Below are 10,180 nucleotides of genomic sequence, written 5' to 3' on the forward strand. Positions count from 1 at the left end.
TCAAGTAATTTTCATTCCAACAAGTTGAACCTATTCAGACAGAACTGAGCATATTATAAAACCATAGTACCTCTGAGGCAACAGAAAATAACAAGTTTAAAGAAGCTTCTGTCTTTAAGTATTTGGAGAGATATTTTATCCTTAGCACTTTCCAAAATGTACTTGTGTCCAAAATTAATCAAACCTTCTGAAGACAGACTCACTTAGACAAACACAAGAACAAAACCTTAGCCAGATGTGGTGGGAGTCACATGAAATCCCAGTATTCTGGGGACAGAGCCATGATAATCAGAAGTTCAGTGTTAACCTCACCTGCATAAAACCCTTAAGGTCAGCCAGGGCTACATAAGACCCTCTCATAAAAAGAAAAGAAGAGAAGAGAAAAGAAAAGAAAAAGAAAAATGGTACTTCAGGGAGCTCTTCATTTCTGAACAAATGATATCAATATTGTTTTGTGGACCTGAGTACTGAGCAAACCTGCATCTGACAGACTACCCTATTCATTTAACAGAGAATATGTTAAATATATAGATACCCTTTGGTATATAAAAACGTACAGAGAAAGAAAAAGAGATTGAGAGAGAAAACAAACAAGCTCATTTTTGTATCTTGATTTCCCAAGTTCTCTTACTTTGAAAGAACTGCAAAACAAACTGGAAAATTTTGAGGTGGCATTTTTTGAATTCCTTCATCTCCTTCTGAAACTTCCCTCATAAGGCTCACATACCAAAATCAGAGTCACTAGTTATGAAGAAAATATCAGGTTCACATGATGTCTTGCAAATGGAAAGGAAAGACTATCAAAAAAAGCCAGAGTATTTTAAACATAAGAATCTGTGGGGAGCAGAGAAAGTCCTGAGGTGAGTGACGTGAGTGAATTTATGTTGTTGACAAGGGAATGGCCATGTCACAGACCCCGCAGCCTCAGACCAATAGGAAAAGTGCCAAAGTTCTCCCTGAGGGGTGATGCTCAAAGGGAAATGGCAAAGCCTTCCCTTCCAGTCTATGTGTAGATGTTGATAATACGGGCAGAAAATGTCCACCAGAGCTTTCTCCCCTTGGATATTTATGGCCTGAAGATTGTTCCCTTACAGAAACATTTCCTCCCCAAATTAGCTAAACTTATCTCCTTGATCCTGCTGTCTGTCATAACCCTGCTTGCTTGTTTATCTGTATGTAACAATCCACCTCCTTGTTCAGTTATGTGCAATAGCCTTGCCTCTCTGCTCAGGTTTGTAGAATAAACACAATGAACTTGTAGGGTGCTGCAGTTTCTCCAGCTGAGAGCTTAGATCATGTGATCCCAAATTTCTGTATTTCTCTGATGCCCCACCCACCCCATCTTGTGTATATTTCTTGCTTCTTCATCTAAGTCCCTAACGGCCATGAATGAATACAGTAGGGCTCGCTCCTAATGTGTTCTCTCTGATAGTACTCAAACAGTGCTTAGTGTCTAATACCAAAACCAGATCATTTGTGCCCACACCTTCCTCAGTATGAGAATAAGCCAGCCAGGTCCTCCAGGAAGAGATGCTAAAACAAAATTAAGAATAAACCGGGCGGTGGTGGCACACGCCTTTAATCCCAGCACTCGGGAGGCAGAGGCAAGCGGATCTCTGTGAGTTCGAGACCAGCCTGGTCTACAGAGCTAGTTCCAGGACAGGCTCCAAAGCCACAGAGAAACCTTGTCTTGAAAAACCAAAAAAAAAAAAAAATTAAGAATAATAGAAAATTTTCGGCAACTAATTCTTTGAAAGGTAAGAAGGAATAAGTGTAATTGGGCAATGACATCTCAAATGCAAGCCATAAATCTGACAACATCTTAGTCAAACTGACAAAGCTCTGTAGAGATATTATTCACTAGAAGAGTTACCATATGGAAATCACATATTGTTTGTTTTCTTGTGTCTTTGTTTGAAAAAGAATCGTTGCCTAGAATGGTCCTGAACATTTGGGCCAGCCTCAATCCTCCAAGTAGCTGTGGCTACAAACCTGACCACTAGACTCACCTCTTATGTTGGAAAGGGTCAGGCTCTAATAAGCCTAACCACTCACACAGTCTTTGGCAGGAACAATTCAGCCTTTACACAAAAATAAAGGTGGTATATTAGTAACTTTTCTTCCACTGTGCCAAATATCTGACAAGAAGCAACATGAGAAGGGATTTATTTTGATTTAGAGTCTTAGTGAATACAATCCCTCATGGCGATGAAGGCATGTCAAAGTAAGCACATAAGAGAGCTGGTCTCATGTCTGCAGTCAGGAAGCAGAGAGCAGACAGGAAGAGACACTGGAATATAAAACTTCATGGCATGCCCGTATTGATCAACTTCATTCAGCAAGTTTTCATCTCTAAAAGGTCCCATAATCTTCCAAAACCAGTACCAAAAGCTGGGGAGAAAGTGTTCAAATACATGAGTCTATGTGGAAAAGAAGGCATTCCACATTCACACCACATTATGTAGATTCTGAAGGCGTTGCAGCTGATGGACAAGTTCCTTTGTAAAGAAAGACCTTAGGTACAGTGTTGTGACTGCCAAGGAATGGTATCACAGAATAATCAAGAGCTTTCGCTATGATGCAAATTGCTGTGATGCAGGGCCAGCCTTCTTTCCTTCTGAGTATTGAACATAAATATGGACAAAATTATCTCCTTGGCTTTTACAACCTTCTTTTTTCTTGCCATTGTGTTAATTTTGTGTTTATATTTTCTTTGGTTGTTTATCAGTTTCATACATTTATATAAAGAACTTAAGTAGTTTCCATCATCCAGTTCCACCTCTCAGTCCTGTCTCCTGCTGAATCCCTCCTTCCTAGTAAGCCCCTATTTTCATGTCTTTTTGTGCGTGACTCACTGACTTTAATGAGAATTTCTTGCCCTAGCCTGGGTGGAAGATTATTTACTAAGGCAAGAACACCTTAACAGTGGCTATACTACTGAAGAAAATGAGATGCCAATGGCCGCATATGGAGGGCTCCATTCATGATGAAATGGTGATGGACACAATCTTGTGTATATTTTATGTAGATAACCATAAGTGCAGTGAGTTCTTGAGTTCCTTTAACTCATAAAATATAACAGACATACAGAATATTCCACAAAATAAAATACTCAAAATTTATCACAACATGAACACCCACATCACAGAAACTACAAGCGTTCCACATTTCACCTACCCCAAATAATACTCTTACCTTCAACCTTAAACGTAATTTAGATTTTTATCATTATAATTCCCTACATGTCACTCCAATTGTTAAAGTAAAGAGGTTAAAGCAAGCTTTTGTCCAAACTCAAAGAAATTAAATTTGTTGGTCATCAAAATTATTAATAATTCCATCATATACAGGACTTGGTTCAATCTTAACGCTCTTCTAGGAGATCACGAAGACTCTGAAGGGTAGAAAGACGATATAAAATAATAAAAACTTAATCAAGTAGAAGTCAATTAAAATGATATGTATAATTAAAGACATGCAAATGGACGTGTATATGCCTGTAATCCCAGTGCTGATGGAGGGATGGAAACAGGACCATTATTGAGGTTTTCTAGCCACTAGCCCCATTTTATATTCAATAAGAGACCCTATCTCAAGGCAATAAACAAGAGAGTTAGAGCAAGATATCCAGCATCCTCTTGTGGCCTCTGCACATGCACAGAAGCACATGGACACATGTGCGTGTGCGTGTGTGTGTGTGTGCATGCGTGCGTGTTCATATGCCATGAACACACACTGTGAATTAATTAATTAAATACAGAAATAAATTGTTTCTCTCAGGTAGTATTCCTCTGATGTAGACTCTAGGATTGAGACTTGAAGCTGAAGGGCACAGGAAGGAGCCTCGAAGGGCAAACTGGAGTAAAAGAAAATCAGTAAAGATGTTGATGCTGAGATGCTGAGATTCTTGGTGTGTAATACTTAGATGATCTTCTAGTAGATAGAATAAAATAGAAAATTGGAAATTATAGTGCTGTAATTTGTATATAAAGTATTCTCCACAAAAATCATATATTAAAGTCCAGGTCTCCAGCTGATGTCGCTATTGAGAGGTGATTGACTTATAAGATTATTAATCTCATCAATGTATTAATACAGCTGAATTTCTATTAGGAAGTAGAGGCAAGATGGAGGAAGTAGTTCAGTGTGAGTATGCATATGGCAAGCAGTTTTCCTTTGCTCTGACCTCCTCCATCTATGCATGGTGATGCCCTGCTTTGGCACAAAGCATTGGAACCAGCTGGTCATTGGCTGAATCTTCTGAAACCATGAGGCAAAATAAACCTTTTCTCTCTTTATTTGTCAGATATTTCATCCCAATGATGAACAACCATAGGCAACATTTGACCTACTGACTATTTTATTTAGTGGCCTATATTCATGCCCTGTTTTTGTTTACATTTTACAAATTGAATAAATTTATTGGGTAGTATTAGCCTTCAAAATCTAAATTACTTACTTTTTTGCACTAAAGATAAAGGTTTCTAGATTCAGCTAGAGGTGCTAAATTGTAGACGTTCTAGATGACTCTGTAAGTAAGATAAAAATACTTCTGTGCCCAGAGGTAACTTTTCTGTAGAGTTTCATTTACTTACAATAAGGAACAAAATGCATACAGAGAAACCTTGACTTTCAAGGATATATAAGCACCAAACAATAGTATCTGGTTAAAAGTCCTGTCTCACATGCCTGTGAATTCTAATTCCTGTAACTACTTTACTATATAGTTTAATATCTTTTCAAATATTTTTGGATGCATACAGATTTTGTTACACATACTTTGTTACACTAGTTTATTTAGGAGTTGATGTTAAGACATATCTGAAAGAGGTAAGTAGTAGATAAAGGAGAAAAATATAAACTTTGAGGTTTTGTATTGGTAATTGCAATGGGCAACTGGGAATCCACTAACATCCACAGAAGTGATTATTATTACTATCAATCATTATTATTATTACCCCTTTGTTACTGGCTAACTTAGGGGGAATTGATTTATCCTTACATTGGGCTGCTCTCCAGAATTATTGAACAAGTTTCTAAGTGATTCTGGAGGAAGCTCTGACACAGAAAAGAATAAGACAAGCTAGAGCAATAAATCAGATATTTGAAGAGAGATACTAACAAGACATACTGAGATTGTCCAACATAGTTTCACTTAAAAATGAAGGGTAGACCATGAGATTGTCTACAGCAAATAGAGTTTTCCTTAAGCCTGAATGATGCTCACATAGTCAATTGCTGTTATTATCCTGATATGTCAAACCAAATGAAAAAATAGCAAACTGAGGAAGTGGTATAAGCTACTTAGGGATAGCAATGTGTTCATTCACTTACCCTTGGACAACAAAGCTTTCAATTAACTTAGCCAGTAGATACCTCTGTTTCTGAGGGCTCAGTCCATTATGGTAGGAAGATGTGGTAGAGCATAGCAGCGCACATCACGGCCTGTCAGCAAGCAAAGAATGGTGATGCTGGTACCACACTGTCTTTATCTCCCCCCCCCCTTTAATTACACTTGGGTCCCAAGCCAATGGGATGGTTCCACAAACATCCATAGGTAATTTGCAAACTAGTCAAGTTGACAAGAAATGCTATCACTGATATGTAACAATAAAGATGCAGTATAGATTCTATGTAGTTAACACAACTAGAACTTCATACTCCCATCCAAGAAAAGAGTAGGAAAATCCAAAATTTAGTAGAAGGCAGTCTGGAAATATCATAGAATAGTTTGTATTCAAAGACCCATTGAGACAAACAGCATAAAGTTATGATGGGAAATCGTGACCCAGAGAAATGAGGTAAGGCATCAAAGATTTTTTTTTGTGGCAGTTCCTCTTTTATCCTAAGAGAAATGTGTTCCTGCTGTGGCAATCTGTGATTGCTCACTACTAACTGCAGACCTTTTAAGGTAGGTGATTTTATCATTAGTTTAGAGGTAGGTGGTGCTGAAAGGAGGGAGTGTATGTCAAAGGAGTTGTTATAATTAGATGGAGCTAAAATAAAAGTTTTTCAATAAAAGATTTCAGCGGATAAAATCACCTAAAGGTATAAATGACTCATTTTAAGGAAACAACCACTTTGAAATCTTAGGCTGTGACAAAAATGAACATAGTACAACATGGACTGGATTTCAGTTCATCTCCATGGGAGACTTGAAAATGATTTTTTCTAGACCAGCTGTCTTTAACTTCCAGAGACTCACAGAAGCAGACATGGGGTTTTGTTCCCTGAGGAGAAGGCCTGGGAACACACTCCTTTTTTGTGCAAACAAAAGAGGGAATTGCAGTACATAACTTAGTTTGTTTCAGCCATGTGCCAACTATGAGAGCTATTTGTGATGGACTGGTGAAGGCCCAGGTGAGTGTGAGATTAAAGAAATGTTTTTGTTGGGGAAAAATAATGAAAAGAAAAAACACTGGTTAGGGGTAAAAGCTGAGAACTGCATACTGTAAGCAGGCAGATTTAAAGCAAGACTTTCATTTATCATCTCTACTGCTGAAGCTCAAGGGGTATATTCAATATAAAAAAGATTTAAGCTACAAACAAATCATTTGTAACATTCATTTACACTGGAATTGTGGCATTGGTATTTTTTCTAGCTGACAGCATCAAGGTTGTCTTGGGAACAAAGAATCAAGATATTTGTGCATCCATTTTTCCTTTCAAATCTCAGCCATCAAAAAATATGTAAGTAAAAGATAAGAGAACTCATTTTCAGGGATGAGGAGATGGCTTGGTCATTAAAGTGTTTGTTATTTAAACCTCAGGATCTAAGCTCAGATCCCCAACACCCAGCTGAAAACCCCAGTGTGGCAGCTTACATCTGTAATCCTACTATTAGTGTGGTTAGACGGGTGGATCATCAGAACTCACTGGCCAGCCCCCCCCACACACACACTCACACACACTCACACACACACACACACACACACACACACTCACACACACCACAAAAACAGGGGTTGCGGGGAGGGGGCAATTCTGGCATCTCAGGAAGAAGACCAATCTATGAACAAAAGAGACAGGAGAAAGAGAGAGAAAGAGAATAGTTGCAAACAAAAAATCGATACTTGGCAAACAAAAGTATTAAAGATCACATTGTTACATCTGTAGTCTTTAATATAAACTAAAAAAAAAATCTATTCCCTCTCAACCCCATAATTAAAAACAAGAAAAGAAGTGATGTAGAACCACGGCTGAAACAAAGAAACAATTAGCAGGGGAATTGTCTTGTGGTCTCAATTAGTGGCAAGGTGACCCAACTGAGGTTCAGAGCAGAAATACATAATGACTCTTTTAAAAATAAGTCAAGCATATTATTTTAAAAATAACCATTGGAAATAAGAAAAATGGATTGCCTAAGTGAAAATTAAATTGCATGATGGTGTTCAGTGCAAATTACCACTTGTTTATTTTTCAGTCTCTTTTCTGGGAAGGTCAGAGAACTTGATGTTCTATTAAATACAATTTGTAGGCCTTGAGCCTAGGATTGCTGCTTGGATAACAATCCTCTTTATTTGAAAACAGCAGAACAGTACAGTTATATGCTTCAACTTAATAAGGCTTGTCTCTCAAGAATCACCAGCCTTCTGGGGAATTTTCTAACCATTTTCCATGCTTTAGTGCCCGGGCAAGGGAGGGACAGTTAAAGAAAAACAAACCTTTTTTTCTTCTTTAGGAAAAGAGACTGACAAAAAAGGCTGCTCCCTTGACTATCAATTTTGGGGTTCAAATTATAGGTTTACAAGTTTGTCTCATTGGAGTATATGGAAGAGGAGGAGGAAGAGAAGGTAGGTAAATGCTATTCTTTTTTACATTTAAGAATATAGTTGTGAGTTGTGCTGGTACATGCCTTAGATCTCAGCACTTAGGAGGCAGAGGTAGGTTGATCTCTGTAAGTTTGAGGCCAGCCTGGTCTAAAAACAAGCTCCAGGACAGCCCTGAAACCCTGTCTCGAAAATTATATATATATATATATATATGGGTATATATTACATATATGTTTATAGTTAGTTAGTTAGTCATCATCAAAGTTTATCATATGAAGTCACAGAAAGTGAAGTAGCATGCACTGGGCCTTCATGGGTCTGCACTAGGCTCTCTACATATATATTATAACTTCCAGTTTAGTATTTTTATAAGACTCCTGAATGTGTGAACAAGTGTGTACTGGCATTTCATTTGTATTTTAGTAAATAAAGCTTGACCAAAGAACCAAAAAGTAAAAGAGCCACACTGGAAGCCTTACAGACCAGGCAGCAATGAGTCATACCTATAATCCCAGTAACCACAATAGCTTGCCATAGCAACCAGATGGTAGTGGTGCACACCCTTAATCCCAGAACTAGAGAGGATTATAAGGTGGGAAGAGACAGCTCTCGGTCTCAGTCTCATTCCGAGGTTTACTGGAGGCAGGATCACCATTTTCAGACTGATGTCAAGGTAGGAGCTAGTGGCTGGCTACTTTGCTTTTCTGGTCTTCAGGATGAACCCCAATATGAATTTTTACTTATCATGCTTCACAACTGAGTCTCTGATTTTGTGCCTTCTCTTGGGCTTTTTTTGATTTGTCTATTTCTGATGTGTTTCTTTTTATTATATCTTATTATATTTTATTACATGTTATTATTATCCCATAGAAGCCTGTTTGTTTTTTAATGAGACACAGAAAGGAATTGGATCCAGAGGGAAGGGCAGAAGGTGGCTGGGAGGAATAGAAGGAGGAGAAACTGTAATCAGGATGTATTATGTGAAAAAGAACTATTTTCAATAAAAGGAAAAATCATTTATTTATAAAAGAATATAGTTATTGGGTAGATTGGCAACTTAAGTGCTAATTTCCACTGATTTCTTCTTTGGACTAAGTGTCTTCAAATGCCACATGAGTTTTAAAGAAGCGATGGTGTGGGTTGCAGCTTACTTGCACCCTTGCAGCCCAATCACACCAATGTGATCAAACTCAGTGTCTTAAAAAGGAAAAACTAATCTTCCCACAACATTGATAAAGCAAACCCTATGAACAGTAGTGTCAGTTCCTACGTTTCTAAGTAGCTGTGACTTTGGGCGTATCACTCAAATTCTCTTGGGTAAAATTTCTTCAATAAAAAAAAGCTATTTTTTTTCTAGAGTTGCTGGAGTTGCCTGTGATATAATGAGGAAACACAAACCTGCAGCTGTATAATAAACCTTGTTAGAAAATAGCAGGTTTGACAGTGATTAGCCACTCCAATTGAGCAAATCGCTAAACCTGACTCTGGGAGTTTTTTCATTGTATTTGCCACCAAGGAAAATATTACAATATTACAATAGCAAACAATCCCAAAATGCAGTGATTTAACACAACAAGAGTTTATTTATCATTTCTGATACAATCTGGTACAATTTGACACTTACTAGGGCAGCTTGCCTCTAAACCAGTGGTTTTCAACTTCTGTGTCACAACCCATTTGGGGGTCATATATCAGATATCCTACAGATCATATATTTACATTACAACTCATAACAGTAGAAAAATTACATTTATGGAGTAGTAATGAAAATAATTTTATGGTTGGCAGTCACCACAGCATGAAGAACTGTACTGAAGAGTTGCAGCATTAGGAAGGTTGAGGACTGCTGCTCTAAACCGAGGGTTAGATACCCAGAGAGCAAATCTGACCAGGCTTTTCTTATTTCAAGACAGGCTTTAATTTAGCTAAGGTAGGCTCAGCATTGGCTGAAGCAAAGGATGAGTTTGAGGTTCTGAGCTAACAGCTTCCATCTCTGGAATGGCTTGGATTATAGGTTTTGCCGGCTGAAACAGGAAAATACTAAATGTATGGCTGGTTTTGTCCACATATTGAGGCCCTGTTTCCAAAAACCTTAAGACTAGGAAAGCACTTCCCTAGCATGCATAAGACCCAGCACCGAAGGGGACAAAGAAGCTGTTGTTGCAGGTCAGGAGAAAAGAGTACAGACAAAAAGAAATAGATCTGTGATTAGTTTTAATTTCAATAAAAATTTGAGGACTCAAGATGAATACTGAAATAGTACTACTTGTCTGGCATATGTAAGGCCCTCATTTCTATTCTTAGCAGTGAATGAATGAATGAATGAACAAATGAATGAAAGAAATTTTGACTTTTGAACCATGTATATGTATTGAGATAAAATGATGTGCTATTTGACTACTTAGCAA

The sequence above is a fragment of the Microtus pennsylvanicus genome, chromosome X, assembly GCF_037038515.1.
Source record: "Microtus pennsylvanicus isolate mMicPen1 chromosome X, mMicPen1.hap1, whole genome shotgun sequence".
Lineage (NCBI taxonomy): Eukaryota > Metazoa > Chordata > Mammalia > Rodentia > Cricetidae > Microtus > Microtus pennsylvanicus.